At 48.4% G+C, this 12,804-nt stretch overlaps 1 protein-coding gene across 18 annotated transcripts in view; it reads right to left on the reverse strand.

The window, feature by feature from the left end:
* Positions 1 to 12,804, reverse strand: part of ZBTB44 (zinc finger and BTB domain containing 44) — a 68,326-nt gene that overhangs the window by 779 nt on the left and 54,743 nt on the right. Inside the window, exons 9-21 of one of the 18 annotated variants that reach the window (XM_042831912.1) lie at positions 12,092 to 12,707; positions 9,955 to 10,116; positions 9,492 to 9,612; positions 8,361 to 9,378; positions 8,077 to 8,284; positions 5,887 to 5,970; positions 5,446 to 5,622; positions 5,151 to 5,268; positions 4,430 to 5,065; positions 3,806 to 3,948; positions 1,369 to 1,464; positions 926 to 1,007; positions 268 to 375 (exon numbers count right to left, since the gene is read on the reverse strand). The gene's annotated coding sequence lies outside the window, so the exon portion shown is untranslated. Of the gene's footprint in view, positions 1 to 267; positions 376 to 925; positions 1,008 to 1,368; positions 1,469 to 1,593; positions 1,745 to 3,805; positions 3,949 to 4,386; positions 5,066 to 5,150; positions 5,269 to 5,363; positions 5,623 to 5,886; positions 5,971 to 8,076; positions 8,285 to 8,360; positions 9,379 to 9,491; positions 9,613 to 9,954; positions 10,117 to 12,091; positions 12,708 to 12,804 lie in introns of those variants that run through there. The other 17 variants (XM_042831904.1, XM_042831918.1, XM_042831914.1 and 14 more) reach the window with 17 other exon arrangements.

The raw sequence follows: 12,804 nt of genomic DNA on the forward strand, positions 1-12,804 counted from the left end.
AGCCAGGAAAGCAAACCCTAAGGAAAAAGCAGAAAAGCTGAAAAAAAAAAAAAGAGGAAGAACCACACACCCCAAAAGACACCACAAAGAAAAAGATAAATAAAACACCACAAGCCACCAACAGCTCACAACCAAACCGTTTCTCAAATCCAAAGTCCAGCCTGGACACAGGGTGCAGATGGATTTGTGCAGCACACAGCTGCTCTCTGTTCCTGCCAGCTTCTTTGTCTGGGGGACAGAAGGATTTTAACTGCTTTATAGTCTCACCAGAGCACTGCAGAGGCAGATGTGGCTGCCAAGGTGATGCATTGGCCAGGGTGTGCCAGAAGCACAGCTGCTAGGGCTCGCAGGGGAGGGCCCGTGCTTCACTTCTCCCTGCAAAGAGACAAAGAAACGTCTTTGTATCTGAGCTTACACAATGCTGCAACAACATACAAGCCTTTACTCTGGGCAGTCACAGCCCAGGGTCTGTGACACAACACTCACACATGGGCAGGCTGGGCTGTGTGCCAGGGTGACCCCACAGCTGCAGCACTTTGTTCTGGCCACACTCTCAGCATTTGGAGGAGAGACACTCAGACTGGAGCAGAACAAGCGGGGTGCAGTGCATGAAGCTGCTCCCCAACCTGAAGGATGGACGCTTGCAGGACTGGAGAGCAAGGACTGGCTGTAGTCACATTACAGCTCATGCGCACAAGTAGGGAAGCAGCAGGCAGCTGCACACAGCTTGCTGCTGTGCTCCTCCTGAGCCCGGCCTGGCTCAGCACCTCTTGTTTTCCCAGAAGATGCAAGGAAGCTGCCATAAGCACAGCTCACATCTCCAAAGCTGCTGGGGTGCTCATACAGCCCTCTGTGGGAGCTTGAGCTGCCCAGAGGTCTCCCCTCTCCCCACACCCACTCCTGTGGTTCCTGCAGGTTTTCCTACCTCTGTGCAGACCCTCTGTCCAGTCCTGCTGCTGGGTGGGCTCCTGGTCCGGTGCAGGCAAATGCTCTCTTGGTTTTCCTCACTAGAACAGAACCAGGAGGGAAAAGTCAGTCATCCACGCTCCAAAGCTGTGCTCCCCACCTCCCAACCCAGCTCATGCTGACGGGCTCAGCCCTGTGGTGACAGGGTCTTTGCTGAGCAGGCAGGAAGAAAGCTGTTTTCCGAATCCCTCTCATCAGCACGAGAACAGAAACCTGCCCTGGGGCTACAGCTGCCTTTTTGGCTGCACTGGGAGATGCCTGCCACAACTGCAGCAGTTTAACAGCTGCAGCACACCGCACAAGTGGGTACAAATGGGCACAGCTGCACCCCTGAATTCCTGCAGGAGGTAAGGGAGGACAGTGATCAGAAAAACAGCCCTAGGATTTAGAGCTTTGTGCTACCTTGCAAGGCTGGAACGGGCCGGCCAGAGTCCTCTGCCCATCATCTCCCACCAGCTCTGGAGGCACAGCTCTTCTTCATGCAATCAGACAAGTAACCTAGCTTCAAAAACAAGAGAAGATCAAATACCTGTCAGCACCCACCCAGACTGCAGGCTGCTACTGAGTCCTCAGAGTAGATCGAAGTCCTCTAGACCAGCAGCACTCAAACTACTGCAAGGGGCGAGAAACAAACAGCATCAGAGAGCTGGAGACCCACCAGCCCTACCTCACCCAGGAGCAGGTGGGCTCAGCCTTAACTCCAGGCAGCACAAATGAGTGCTCGCTCCCAGCTATCCCCAAGACAGGCTTTGCACTAAGCATCATCTGCCCTGAATTACTGGGGAAAGAGAAGGAAGGTTTCTTAAAAGCCTTTTTGGCTCAAGCATCGATTTCATCCTTGCTTTTGCCAGCACGTTTCCTTCATGCCCCAAACATACATGTAACCAGAAACTAACTGCCAGCAAAGGGCTGCATTCACTTCTTCGTGAGCCTGCCTCTAATGGAAAGCTCCTTCCTCCCACCACTGTGGGCTCCCAGTGCCACCCACACCAGAAGGGGTGATTGAAAACCCTGGATAACATCATCTGATGCACAAAGGAGGCGAGCAGGGGAAAAACACACCACGCTGATCCTTGCTTTGGATGTGCATTTACTGTGCCTACAACTCGAGATGAGTTGTGTTTGCACTGCAGTCTTGAGGGTTTGGCAACGCAGAGCTTGGAGTGGTTGGGACAAGAGCTGCAAACAGTAATGGGTGGCTGAGCTATGGCTCCAGCATCACCTTCACCCTGGCAGAGAAAGGCCAGCACCCTTAAGCCTGCCTCCAGGGTTCAATAACCCGGGTCAGAGTATTGTGCAGACAAAAGGAAGGAAGCAGCACAGAACTGCCCTACCCCAAAGCTTTGCAAGCACTTGCTGCTTTGGAGCTGCATGATCACTGCTTTGCTTCCCTCCTTGCCCAGCTTCTGTGCTCACACCTCCTGCGGCCTGGTGAGTGCCAACACTGGGCTGCAACTCTCTAAGCTACATCAAGCTTAGAAGCCTCTATCAGGACTGGAGACCTACAGGCTTGGGACTCCAGTGATGAGACAGACAATTAATTCCCTAAATACCCCCCTTCCTTCCCCCTCCATTCCCTACAGCCTCACACGAGAGCACAGCAATCTTTCCCCTCACGTGCTTTCTTCCCTGCTGCTATTGCTGGCTTCTTGCAGCCCATTAAAGCAAGCCAAGGAGGAGTGCCAAGAGCAGGATTTCAGCAAGAGACAAAGCCTGCAGTAAGAGACCAGCCCTGGGGAAACTGTGAGGCATGCAATGGGGGGTGGAGGGGCTACCAGAGGCCTGGATGCACCCAGAACAAGCAGGTCCTATGCAGTACTAAAAGCTGTCAGAGAAACCAAAGAAATCCCAGCCAAGACTCCCATGGCATCAGAACAACATGAAAATAAAGTCACACAATGAGCTGGCCTACCAGATGCCCTCTGTGCCCTAAGGCAAACAATACAGGACTACTCAGAGCTCAGCTCCTGCTCCTACAGAAGCCATTTCTTCATGAAGAAAAGAACAAATGAATTAAAAAAGCACGATTAAACCAAGCTGTGCCCTGGAGCTCAGACCCCACTAGATGTCCCTCTCAGCCAAGGCACAAATGCTCCTGGATCATCACCAGGAGGAGGACAAGAGAAATCCAAAGGCCAAAGGGGAGGGAGCCAAGGGGAACAAGTGCAGAGAAAAAGAAGGAGCAGGCAGGGAAGGGAAACAAGAGTAGGCAGCACCAGATGGAGAAGAGAGCTAAGCAGTCCATAGCAGCTGGCTTTGCCTGCAAGGTGCTTAAATGAGGTACTGTGGGGGGGGGAAAGTGACCCATAGAGTCCCTGTGCTTGGGTTGGGCAGCTCAAGGAGTTTCCTCCAGCAGCTCACTTGATGTTTTTCCCAGCTCACCAGGCAGCTCCAAACCATTTCCCCTGGGCTGTTGTTCAAATGATTGCCTCCAAGTGGCAATGTGTCAGAGGAAACAGCCCTCCTGCTGCTCCACGTTAATAGAAACAAGCTGATAGAACCCAAAAGGAGCTTCGTTTCAATGCAGGGTGCATCTGATACAGTGGGATTTAGGTACTATTTGGAAGGAAGAATGGGCTCACACTGTCATCCTCTGCATGGCACAGCACAGCACTTAAACCTACCGCAGCCCAACAGCAGATCTGACACAACGTGCATCAACACAAGCTGGAAGCTACTTAAGCTCCGCTCTGAACCAAAGGAAAACATCCCACACAATTTCTTGTAAAACCTATTTACACAGCCTGGCTGTTCCATGGGCATGCACAGCAAGAAGGCCATCCTTTAAGATGAATAACCTCAACCCACTCAGCAGCATTTCTACTATACAGTTACTCACCTGTGGATGGCTGTAGCTTCACTGCACTTCACAAATACCTCAGTCCTCCTCAGTTTCTGTGATCGGCAGCTCCAACCCAGCTGATGCTCCTGGACTGGGGCTCCTCAGATCACGGGTGCGCTGGGCAGAATAGGTCTCACCTCCTGTAGCACAAGCGTGAGAGCAAGAGGAAGATACCTTTCATGCCCTCCAGCCTTTGGGGAATGTCAAGTGACACCGCTGACAGACGTGGCAGAAGCTACAGAGTTCACGGGAAGCGCCTGATGGAACACGCGCATCCCAGCTGCCTGGCACAGTTGGCAGCCATCTCAGGAGATGGATCATCTCATCCCAGGGCTGAGACAGCAAACCAGGGACAGAGGTGAGCTGCCCAGATTTAGAAGCAGACTGACAGGAAGGCAAGAGCTGAACGCTCTGTGGGAGGGCTTTCCAGCAGCTGCCGCTCAACACAGAGCAGACAGCAAACCTCCTGCACAGCAAACCAGAGCTCACACCTAATCTAACGCTACCCCTCTCAGAGCTCACAGTGGGAAATAAAAACGACAGCAGTTTTATAAATAAAAGAGCTTGCTGTCACCCACAGGGAACATGAGATGCTTTGGCAGAAGCAGGTCTTGCAGTCACCTTGTTTTAACTTCAGTCAGCCACTGTTCTGAGATGGCGGCTTGGGCTGCCTCCAAAAAGAGGGGTCACTTGCTGTATGTTGATGACCCTAAAAAACAAACAAACAACACCACCACATCAACCAGGAGTAGAGTCAGATGCCCATTTTGAAGCTGGACAATTCTTCTGGTCCAGCTCTACACACCCACCAAGGGAGGCAAGGAAGTGTGGTCCTTTCCATGCTAAGAGCACACAGTTTTTCCCTTCTACCTTGCTCACCTCCAAAGAATTGCAATACCCTTAGCAAGAAGAAAGCACCAGTCCTTGAATTCTGCATGAGCATTAGATCAGGAAAACAAATGTGAGAAGAGAAAACATAAACCTGAAGCCTTACAGTTCCAGACTGAGTTCTAGCATTGGCCAGCATAACACTGATGAAGTTGATTTCTATCTACTAGCACTGAGCACGTACCAGACTTAGCTACTGCAGAAGAGAAGACATCCACCCTATTTGACTTACAGCCTCACCCCAGAGGGCTTCTGATGGGACAGGGGAGGCAGGCCCCTCTGAACTGCCAGGTTCAGCATCCACAACACAGAAGATGGCTGCTCCTCCTTATCCATACAACTGGCAGCTCAGAAGAAACAGGGAAGCCTCTATGAACCATGAGGGTCCACATTGCAGTTCAGTTGTTTCCATACCAAAAGCATTCACATTTTAGTGCAGGACCATTAAACCCACCTTGGGACCAGCCTTCCGAAATGAATTCTTTGTGTGGCAGATGTCAGCACTGCAAGGCTCAGAAGAGGTCTTCTGTAATCCTCATGGCAGCCCGGTCTCTTTGTGCAAACACTGTTGGCTACAGACACATGAAAAGGCTCAGAGCACAAAGCAGGAGACATTTTGTAAAGCCACGAGCGGACAGACAGCGCCTTTTGGAGAGAAGCATTATACCTAAAGCAGCACTGCCCCTCCGAGCAACAGCATCCCGGGGTTCATTGGCACAGGTAAAATCTTTCACATCTGCTGCACTTACAGTAAGAGGGATGACAGCTTCTTTACGAATGCACAGAGCTTCCAAAGAAGAACAGCATGGAGGGTTGCCGTGGAGACTGCAGTAAGCAATGTGCTGCCAGATGACTGGGTCTCATACCACAGCAGGCATTTGCCAGAAGGGTGATCTCAGCAGTGTGTGCCGCATTATCAAATATTCCTTGATGGAAAGAGTGAGTCTGTGTAAGGATCGGGTGAATCAGGCTGCACGGAAGGTGGCTCTTTATGTTACCAATTAGTCATGTTCTTGGGCTTTGCCACCACTGCAAGTGGCACGGCTGCGGTTCTCAGAGCAGAGCAGCCTTCGTCTCCAAGGCCACAAAAAGCAGCAGGGCTGGCATGCAGCACTGGGCTGCAGGGGACCACAGACCCACCAGCTGCCCTCCGTTTCACCACAAGAGATGCAGCACAAGATCATCCCTACCTCTGGTCAAACCACAGCAGAAAACGTGTCGAAGAGCCTTCTGCTCAGTTTGGCTAAAGCACGAAGCAGCCGCCCAGGTGACTCCTGACAGAAAGCAAAGCTCCCCATCACGTGATGTATTACACTACCACAGGCCTCTCAACCACTCCCAAGCGTCCCCCCCACCCTTAACATTTCTGCCTTTATTACATTTTATTCTAGTCTTGTCCCTTGCACAACTACATGTTAAATATTTACTTGCCCCTTCTCATACTGGCTCCAATTTGACAGTGCCTCCAAGGCCCGGTCCCACTCATCCTTCATGGAAGATAGCTTTACCCCATCATAACTCATCTATTTAGCAGATGATATTTTAAGAACTACTTCAGCATTAGCTGAGCTGCTGGTTACACAGCATTGGCAGCACGGGAGGATAAGCAAAGAAAGCAAACCATGGGAAAATCCTCAGCTTGCTAAGAAAAAGCAAGCTTCTTGACTAAGCGCTAGGCACAAGCAAAGCCAAAAGTAAAGAACAGCTATTGCCATATGTTCAGTTTGCCATTTAGTTCAACATTCCAAGGGTAATCTTTCCCATTTTCACCATTTGGAGATACGCTTACATGCTACAAAAGGTTTTTCCACAAACCAACAGGTCTTGGTGCTCAAACTACCAACTATCAACGCTTGCCAGTCTTTGAGACACTTGTCTCTATGTCATGATGTTCTCCTATCCAAAGCCTTTTTGTTTCAGGACAAACATCAAAGTGACACCGAAAGAGTTAACCAGCTCTCCAAGAACACGATGAGCGTTAACCCACTTGTAGCTTTGTGCTCTCTTCCACTGTGGAATCCTCTGTGGAGAGGAACAGATCAGGTGGAAAATTAGGAAAACATTTCTCATAGTGAGAAATCCACCAGGCCTCCCAAGGGAAGCAAAAAAAGCTCTGATGCTTGAGTCACTTAAAACTGGACCAAGTACAGGAAAAGTCAGTGGAAGGGAACAAGCCTTCCCTATTGTGGGGAAAATGGAGAAGTTGGATGACCTCAGATCTTTCCCATCTCCAGTTTGCATGGTTCCAAGAGTGTGAAAGCAGTAGTTCACCCAGGTAAGTCGACGACTGGTTGTTGCTATCAACCTGCCACAGGATGAGCCAACCCAATCAACACAACTCATGCAACAGCAGTCAGGACCTGGACCACACTGAGCTTGAGGTGAGGAGCAGCTGCTAACAGGAGTAGAAGTGTCACATCTACAGGATGCAGATCTACAGCATCTACAGGAAAACCTACACTCTATGCAACAGTCAGGCACAGCAGCTGCTTTTGATGGGTGTTAATATTATATTGACTGGTTGAACCTCCAAGATGAAACACTTCAGACTAATATTATCTGACAATAAACTCACACTTCATATAGTGCAAGCATCAAGTTCAAGTGCTTTCAGATAGATCCTTTTAGTTACTCACAATGCCAATGGCTTCAGGAGAGCTAATAGTCAAAGAAAGACACCCAGCAACACTGTATAGGATACTACTGGCTTTGCTGTTTAAGAGCCACCTGCTCCAGGAACAGCTACCTATTACCAGCTGGAGAGAGGGAGAAAACCCCACTGGGAAAAGTTCCTTCCTTGATCATCATCAGCCTTTCACATACCTTGGAAAGGACTGCTGTCGATGCCTGGAAGATACTGCCTGGTCAGCCCAGTCATTTAATGCAAACCCTGACAAGCACGAGTTAACTCTGACACATGGTCCAGCCATCAGAGACCTGCGCTGACTGACCACAATACACCAGCAGATAAACTCCAAGGCATCAACTCTGAGTCTACCAGGATCTCTGTAAGGCAGCAATTACCCGTGCAAGGACACTTGCCCTTGACAGCAACTTGGCAGAGCAGTGAGGAGGGCTATTAGATTGCAATTCTAACAGAGCGCCAGCTTGCTTGTTGAAATGTGGTATTTGCAGTATGATGAATTCTGATTTCAAGATAATTTATAGCCTCAGTAAATAAACAGGCTTATGGCTGTTTAAACACTGTTTAACAGTCGTATACAACAGCTCTGGGCAAGCACACTGAAGAACAGAACAGTTGTCTGAGCTGGGAAACAGACAGCAGCAGAAAGCAAGTGAAATCCAAAATACTTCCCATCAGAAATGAGCTGTTTCCTCTCTCAAAACCAAAACAACCTCTGAACGCAGTTCTTGCTCACCTTTCTCCTCATGTCTGTGCCAGAAGATCAAAACCTTTTGTAGAAGGCTATGTTATCCTGTCACCTTTCACGGGGTGCCTTTTGCACTGGCTGATCCCAAATGCTGTGCCTCAGCTCACACCAGTTTTGCTCGTCTGTTTGGGACACAGTAGAGATTGCAGTGACAACTTTCGGGTTTTCTAAAGTAGAACTGACAGACCTGGAAAGTCTGAAGATAGATTTAGAAAGCAAGTTAAGACACCTTTGAAACCAGGGTCGTAGGGATCTACTTTTTGCTCTGTTACCTGGGATGTTTTGGACTGAAAGACATTTCTGCTCCTTCCCTATCCCTGCTTAATACACAAACATGCTTGCAGGGAAGTTGCATGAACCTGCAGCTCCAAGAACAAAAGAAATCATTAGGGGTTGGAAGCACCAACCTGGGAAAAAGAAGCCAAAAGGGAAATTACAGGGAAGAGCCACCCTACAGATGCTGAAACGCACCAACCCTCTGGACAGTGGAATTATTCTGGACAATGCAAGGGGCTGGATATTCCCTAAGAGTCATGGGATGAGAGGAAAAGGAAAATTTTAGCTGCCTACCAAGGGTTGCTCCCAAGAGGAAGGCTCAGATGAGTCTCTTCTTCCAGGGAAGGGACAGTACGTCCTCCCTGCAACCCAGCTTATCACCCCACTGCAGCACACAGGAGATGCAGGAACAGCCCTGCCAGGAGCACAGAGGAGATGAACTCATTCCCTCCCCCGTGCGCTTGTTCCTATAGATCAAGCCACTCAGAATATTTATCCCATGTTTCGATTGTGCCTATGGGTCTACTTGGCTTGCTGCTCTGAATAAATTAAGAGCAAGGAAAGGGAAATTGCTGAACACAGCCAAGCCGTTGTACAGGGCCAGAAACCTTGCCACTCTTGGACAGCAAATTCCCACTCCAAGCAGTGATGTTACAAGGTCAGAGCAGGGAGCCATAGAATTTACTGGTGGGCTTGCTGGCACCTAGGCCAAGTACAGGGTCAGCAAGGCAAAGAGAGCTCAGCAGAAGGAAGCTAGAAGGGGGTTTCAGCCATACATTACACCATGGCTGAAGCACAGCATGAGGGAGAGGCAACAGGAACCACCAGAGCCAGGGATGAGCAAGAAAACAGTCCTGCCTATACAGGATGTGAATAGCCTCTGACATAAGGGTAGCTGAGTCTCTTGGATGAAAGACAGCTTACAAAGCCACCTGCCATTGCCTTATTGGAGCCTCAGGCAATCCTCTCAGGCCTCCATTTTCCTCTAAAGACAGGACAATAGTTCAGAACTGCCTTTGTAATGACAAAACACACAGGACGTTACTGCTGCAGATGATCTCATACAGACATGAAGGCTTCACACCAGCAAACATATTTCACAGATAGCACAGCTTGCCAGCACTTACCTGAGGAACCAGTGCAGAGCTGGGGCAGCTCCCAGCCTCGTTCCCTCTGTAATTACAAACACTCAAAACAACACAGCTCATGCTGTAAAGACTGCCAGGAACACTCATGCCTCTCTTCACCCTGCAGGAAGAGTTCACACATAGATGGAGGGAAAGTAGAGGCCGGATTCAATGGCTAAGTGATGTCTTGACCTAGAAAGTTGGCATCAGAGTCCAAAAGCTTGGATGTGAAGTTGATTTTCTAAAGAACTCAGAAGAGCTCAAGACGCAGCCTTTGCCATGCCTGTACATGTGCGTCTACATCCGAGCCAACTGGAAGTCTTGTGCCTGCACTAACTTGGTACCAACTTAGCACTGGAGGATCTTGTCTCTTAGCTGAGTTCACTGTTACTACAGGGTGCCAGTTCATAACTGGTTTGTGTCCAGAAGTCTCTGAACACAGGCAAAACGAACATGCACCTACCTGCAAAATACCAGAGACATTCAGACTGAAGCAGGTCAGGTTCTGAGTGAAGTCAGGATCCACAGGGATACCATCTCAGTCTCTCAGATGTTAATTCCACACTACCCTGGAGCACATTGCTTACAGTGCTAGGAACCACGGCATCAAGCAGCAGCAAGTTACCTACAGTCACAGAACACAGGAGATGAAAACACAGCAAAGTTGAAGGTTGTTTGTTTGTTAAGTCGTAGGTCTGACCCAGAACACTGTCAGAACAGCTACCAGTTGGTTAGACAGTAGTAGGTGGCACACAGAGCACCTAGAGACCCCTGTCAGATATTTACAGAGAGGCTTAGCATTCTTCCAAAATCTTTCCACCAGATCTAGTTTTGCTCACAGGCGTGGGTGTTACTGAGAATCACTGCTGCTGGGAAGAATTGTTCAGCAAACACACTTTGAACAGGATCCATACAGAAGAGGTTTGTGTTTCCTGAATGGAAACGAAACCCCTTTATATAGGCTGGATTGGAGATTCAATGGCCAAACTGTTCCCTTCAGACCTTATTTTCTTTGGACCTCGAGCATACCCCACATGAGACATCTGGCAAAGGACTTACAGGATACAGTTCGCTTTGGCACTGGATGGGTTTGGAGCTCACAATGTTTAAATAGGATTTTATGAATTGAACAGTCTTGCTCTCTTCTGTAATGCTTCAAATTAAGGTTTCCACATGTGCCTTTAATAGAGATTCACTAAGACACTTATTGCACGTTAAATAAACATCACTCAGTGAAATAGAACACCCTCATTGAAGGATTAACAAACATACAATTCACTCAGGCTGCTGCAGCTGTTAAACCTCAAATACAACTTCAATGTCATAATCAGTCATTTTATTAAGATAATAATTGCCCTGTTAATGCTAATTAAATGACTAATGCCCTCACAGTCCTGTGATGCTGTTCACTGATAACCCCTGAAATAGATGCAGCAGCCCACTCCCTCCCCATCTTCGAGGCAGCTCAGGTTAATTAGCAACTCTGGACTCTCCTGTTCACTGCCTGCTACTCCAAATAAACTTCCAGAGAAAAGTCAGAGCTGTGATCTGTTTCTCTGGAGAAGGAGGAAGACACAAAAAAAACAAACAAACAAAAAAACCCACCAAACATTTGGGTTTTGTTCCTCTCTCTTCCTGAGAGGAGATGGCAAGTTAGTCAAGCCAAATGGCTTGTTTTTAACCAGGTAAGCAGAGTAGAGGAATAAATACCAGCCAAAATCATCGGCTATAGTGCCAGTAAGGTAGAAAGGGATCACTGCCCTAACCACGAGGCCCACATACATACCTCTGTCCTGCCAAGAACACCTCATTGGGACCTTACTCACAGAGCTGGGGAAGCCCAGACAACCTGCAAGTCCAAGACCACGCTCAGATGCTCAACAGGGGATGCCAATTCACAGCCTGTACCTCCCAGCACAACACTGCAACCCCAGCTCCTTCCCCAGGACTGTCTCAAGCTATGCAGACACCCAGCTCTGTGCTCAGTACATTGGACACAGCTGTTCAGCCCCCACAGCCTAGAAGCTCGTGCAGCAGTCGAGACCAGACTCCACTGCCCAGTGGTTCAGCCTGACCATCCATCATGAGATGGACCAGATGTTCCAGCATGGGCTACAGCAGGGCTCAGCAGCAGCCATGGAGCCTGCAGCCAAGGCAATGTTGTAACACTTGGCTGCCTATGCAGAGAGATTCCCTACCCCTCATTCCCAGATTTTAGTAATGATTACTACTTTAAAAGTTTAAAATAAAGAAGGGGAAAGAGGATTCCTTGGGTCTTCATCATTTTAATTGGACGAATATTTTCCATAAATGGTAAATGTAGTTGACCTCATTAAAAAAAAAAAAAAAAAAACCACACCTAAAAAAAAAAAAAGCAGAGAGGAGCAAGTTACCACTTGCCATGTGATAGTAACCTTTCTTGTAGCACACGGATTCAAGTTACTAGCACAGGCAGGCTTCCATTTGTTAGACCATAAAATAACACACTGCCAAGCCCTATAATGGACTGCAGATTTAGATATTGATTAATTGTTAAACTATCTCTGCAATGTACTATGTTAAAAGGGAAGTGACCTCATGTTTCCTTTGAGACTCCTCACCTTCCTCCTACTCCAAGAATTTCTGCAGCATGGCTTGCTGCTGTCCTTGCCATCCCCTTGTTGCACGGAGCTCCATCACAATTCACACAAGTCCTTTGGAACACGTTCATCTTTCACTGAAGCTTCTTCTTGTGGTATTCAGGAAGGGGAGGGAAAAAAACAACAAAAAAGGGGTCAGATTCAAGCAGAAAAACCCACAGTAAGAACATAAGAAGAACACAGCTTAAGATGCTTGAGATGTGCAGGCACACAAGTGTCACCAGAGCGTGCCAAAGCAGATATGTGTAATATTTAGGGATCAGAGCAACATCTCAACAGGAGAGAAACACTGAATCCTGCTCCAAGCCTGAGGCTCCAGAGAAGACAAGTGGCAGGAGGGGAGGCCAGTAACCATGACAACCTCCCCTTTTTTGGTACCAGACAACAGAGATGACTCCTGTCAACACAGGCCCTATGGCCACTGTCTTCATTTCCTTTTTCTCAGGAGGGCCCTCCATCAGCAGAGCTACCCTGCAACGTAACACAGCTTCCCCAGGCTTCAGAAAGGCTTCCCCTTAATTCAGAGGCCACAAAATGAACACCAGTGGATCCTGGGCAGCCATCGCCTTCCATTTTCCTGCCAAAAGCAGAAGATAACAAACAGAAAAGACATATGAAAAATAACAAGTGTGCTAAGAGACAAAAGTTAAATAAATCCACCATTTCATGGCACA

Source organism: Centrocercus urophasianus, unplaced genomic scaffold (assembly GCF_019232065.1).
Source record: "Centrocercus urophasianus isolate 14NV4802_14NV808 unplaced genomic scaffold, USGS_Curo_1.0 seq_37, whole genome shotgun sequence".
NCBI lineage: Eukaryota > Metazoa > Chordata > Aves > Galliformes > Phasianidae > Centrocercus > Centrocercus urophasianus.